The sequence below is a fragment of the Myotis myotis genome, unplaced genomic scaffold (assembly GCF_014108235.1).
Source record: "Myotis myotis isolate mMyoMyo1 unplaced genomic scaffold, mMyoMyo1.p scaffold_m19_p_11, whole genome shotgun sequence".
Lineage (NCBI taxonomy): Eukaryota > Metazoa > Chordata > Mammalia > Chiroptera > Vespertilionidae > Myotis > Myotis myotis.
The window spans coordinates 72,059,025-72,063,774 of record NW_023416315.1 but is presented as its reverse complement, the minus strand read 5'-3'; positions in this window follow the sequence as shown (position 1 = coordinate 72,063,774).

Genomic DNA, 4,750 nt, shown 5'->3' with positions numbered 1-4,750 from the left:
TATATAGGATTGTTTTCTTTGTTTCACCATTTTTGTTGTCCCTTTGTTTTTGTTTCTGTGTGTTAGATCTGCTATGCCTCCCAGATTTTGTGGGGTGGTCTTATGTAGTAACTGTTTTGAGACCAATGGGTGCATTCTCTTAGATCTCCTGAACTGGGTGCTCTAGGAAATCCCTTTACTTGAGTTAATTGGATTCTTTTGTTGTACTTGGGTCTTGAATGTTATTGTCCCATTTGTGGATGGAATCTCCTCTGAGGCTGGCTGACTATGTGGCTCGCCTGTGACCACATCATTTGAGCTTTTGTGGAAGTGCTGATGGAAAAGAACAAAATACAACACAACAAAACACGAAGCAGGAGAAACAAAACCAAAATGTACAGAAGACTCCTACAGCACTAACAGAAGAACCACCAGAGAAGAGAGAATTAAGAAAGAGGAAAGAGATTAAGAATAATAGAAAAATATAGAAAAAATAGGAGAAAACAAACAAAAGAAAAAAAAAATAAGAAAAAGGGGGGAGGAATATGTAGATGCAAAGTGAAATAAAGAAAATAAGAATAAAGAAAGGAGCCCTAACTGGTTTGGCTGAATGGACAGAGCGTCAGCCTATGGACTGAAGGGTCCCAAGTTCAATTCTGGTCAGGGGCATGTACCTTGGTTGTGGGCACATCCCCAGTAGGGGGTGTGAAGGAGGCAGCTGATCGATGTTTCTCTCCCATCGATGTTTCTAACTCTCTATCCCTCTCCCTTCCTCTTTGTAAAAAAATCAATAAAATATATTTTTAAAAAAGATTAAAGGACTAGGGGGAATAAGTAGTTTAAAGTAAAGGAGGGAGTGAAGAAATGAAGACAATAAAACAATTTGAAAGGGAAAATAGAGGAGAATGCAGAATAAGAAAAAGTAAAAAGATGAAAAGCTGGAGAAAAAAAGGGAAAGAAAAAATTGAGTAGTGAAATGAAGAAACAAAAAAATGGTAGGAAAAGCAAAGAGGAAAATTAGATATATGAACAAAACAACAGATTAGAATAATAACAATTTAATAAAGTAGATAGATAAGGAAGATACACTTAAAAAGGGAAAAATAAAGAAGAAAAAAGACAGGAAAAAAAGTTTAAAAAAGGTGAAGGGGCATTTGTTTCAGCTGAGTTTAGTGTCCATGGGAGTTCTCTTTAGATCCTACTCTTCTGTTTTGTCTGCCAATTGTGGACTTCTTATTAGGTACTTAGGTGCTCACCACTGTCAGTCACTGTCCTTTGGCTTTCAGCAACCAAGCGATCCACTGATCCACCATTTGTTTCTGTATTGTAAGTAACAAGAAGCCCAGGGCTGGGTCAGCAAACTTTCCCTGGCTCCCCAGTCTCCGCCTCTGCCCACCTTTGCCTGCTAGCCCACTGTCAATCTTATTCACTCAAAAGTTTGTTTCTGAAGGGGCTTTAGGTGTGGGAAGTGCTATTTAGCTTTCAGGAAATATGGTGGTGTGTTTCCCTGTCCCAGAGCTATTCCTCCATGAGTGGCCCAAACTATTACTCTGCTCTTGACTGGACAGAGATCCTTCTATGAAGACCAACGGGGTCAGCTGAAAACCTGGAGTTTTTATCAATTCTCCCATGCAGGAAAATTACTGGTTTTGTTCCCCGGATAGTGTGGTGGATGGTCCCTCCCCCACTCCAGCACTGAGGGCTCCTGAGACTGTTCAAACTGGTAAGTTTGGCCTCTGGGCTTGTTTCCTCTGAAAAGCTCAAAATTCAGGGTGTGGCATACAGGGCTCCTGAAGGTGGGGCGTCTGTATCATCTGGGGCGGGTTTTTTTCTCTTTACCTGCCCTCTGGCTGCTGGGAGTGGCTAGCTCCTCTCAGGAAAAATGGCTGTTTTGGTTTGGGGGCCTATGGGCAAATGTTCTTGGCTACTGTTTTTCTAAGTCTCCTGGCAATGCTTCCCAACCCAGCCTCTCCTTAGGCATCTTGAATCCAAATCTCCTCCCACCCCTAACCTTGGGTGAGTAGCCGCAAATGAAAACTCCTTTGCTGGGGGTTAAAAAAACAAAACAAAAAAAAAAAGAAATGAAACTGCTCTTTCTCTCTGACAGGTTCCAGACTCTGCTGCAGCCAGCAGCCCTGTCCTGACTGGATGTTACCTGGGCTATGGGTCTCAGCTCCAGTCTGCTGCAGCCAGCAGCCCTGCAGCCTTTGACAGTTGGATGTTTCAAGGGCTGAGGATCTTGGCTTTGGGCTGGGGCGCCCAGCCTGGATTCCAGGCCTCTACCTTCTGAGGGAACAGACCTTCTCATAGCCCAGCATGCCTTCTTCTTTTGACATGCCAGCCTGCCGACCCTGGGAACTGGGTAAGCTCCTCTCTCAATCTCACCCTTCCTACTGGTCTCCAGGTATTTTCTGTACATCCTTGATATGTCTCTCCCTCAGCTGGACCACAATTGGTAATTCCAGGTGAATGTTCTCCAATTTAGTTGTATTTCAAGTTTGGCCCTGGGATGAAGTGCATGACAAATCTGCCTATTTGGCCACCATTTTTTTCCAGGGATCAGTATCATTGATTTCTGATCTTAAATTTGTTTCCTCCCCCTGTTTGCTTTAGATTTCATTCTTTTTCTTGTTTCTTAAGCTTGAAGCTTGGATCATTGATTTGATACCTAGCTTTTTCTTCTTCTAATTTAATTTTTTCCATCACCTTTTTATCCCCTTTATCATCTCCACCCATCTCCCTCCACCTCAGCAATCACCACACTGTTGTCCATGTCTTTGAGTTCTCTCTCTCTTTCTTTTTTTTGGTCAATCCCTCCATCTCCTCATCCCTACCCCCATTTTCTGCCCCGATCTGTCTACCTGCTCTCTATCAATGACCCTATCTCTATTTTGCTTGGTAGTTCAGTTTGTTCATTAAATTTTCACATATAAGTGAAATTATTTGGTACTTATCTTTCTCTGATTGGCTTATTTCACTTAGCATAATGTTCTTCAGGTTTATCCCTGCTTTCACAAAGGATAATTTTTTCCCTTTTTACAGCAGAATAGTATTCCATTGTGTAAATGTACCACAGTTTTTTTATCTACTCATCTACTGATGGAAACTCACCACTCTTCTTCAGCGTAGTAATGGAAGTCCTAGCCAAAGCAATCAGGAAAGAAAAAGAATTAAAAGGCATCCAAATTGGAAAGAATTAAACTGTCACTGTTTGCAGATTACATGATACTGTGTATAGAGAACTCTAATTATTCCACATAAAAAAAACAACTAGAACTGATAAATGAAAAATAAATATTCAGAAATCAATTGTATTTTTATACACAAATAATGAGATATCAGAAAGGGAAACTAAAAAGAAAATCCCACTCATAATTGCTTCAAACAATATCAAATACCTAGCATGTAAAAATATCAAATATTAACCAAGGATGTAAAAGACCTATACCCAGAAAATTATAAGACACTGAAGAAAGAACTTGAGCAATATACAAATAAATAGAAGCATATAGTGTGTTTATAGGTAGCAAGAATTAACATCATTAAAATATCCATACCACCCAAAGCAATCTGCAGTTTCAATGCAATTCCTATCAAGATACCAGTGGAGTATTTCACAGAACTAGAATAAATGTTTCAAAAAATTCTATGGAACCACAAAAGACCCTGAATAGCAACAGCAATCTTGAGAAAGAAGACCAACGTTGGAGGAATCACCCTACCTAATATCAATCTATACTACAAGGCCATAGTAATAAAAATAACATGTTACTGGCATAAAAACAGACATAGATCAATGGAAAAGAATAGAGAGCCCAGAAATAAATCTAAGCCTTTATTGTCAATATTTGACAAATCAGGCAAAAACATACAATGAAGTAAAGATCGTCTATTCAATAAAGAGTTGGGAAAATTGGACAGATAAGTGCAAAAATAAAAAAAAAAATGAAACTAGACCACTTACACCGCACACAAGAATAAACTCAAAATGGATTAAAGTTCTAGAAAATAACATAGGCAGCAAAATCTCGGACATTTCTCATAGCAATATTTTTTTCTGATATATCTTCTTGAGCAAGAGAAACAAAAGAAAAAATAAACAAATGCCACTATACCATACTAGAGAGTTTTTGTACAACAAAGGAAACTATTAGCAAAATGAAAAGAGAACCAACTGAATGGGAGAACATTTTTGCCAATAACACATCTGATAGGGGTTAATATCCAAAATTTATAAAGAAGTTATAAACTCAACACCAAAAAGCAAAATAACAAATTAAATGTACAAAAGATCTGAATAGACACTTTTCCAAAGAGGACATATAGATGGCCAGTAGACAATATAAAAAGTCTAGATGCCCGGTGCATGAAATTCGTGCATGGGGGAGGGGTCCCCTCAGCCTGTCCTGCACCCTCTCCAATACGGGACCCCTTAGGGGATGTCTGACTGCCAGTCGGACATCCCTCTCACAATCCAGGACCGCTGGCTCCTAACTACTCACCTACCTGCCTACCTGATAACCCTTAACCACCTCTTCCTGCCAGCCTGATCACCCCTAACTGCCCACCCCCCCAGCTGGCCTGGTCGCCCATCACTGCCCCCCTTCCGGCCTGATCGCCCCACTCAGCCTGCTGTTCAGTCCTTTGGTCGTCCCTCACTAACCCCCCTGCCAGCCTGTCACCCCAGGCAGCCTGCTGGTCGTTACTGTTACTGTGACAGTGTCCTGGAAAATTTGCATATGCCTCTATTATTAGTATAGATGTTCAACAT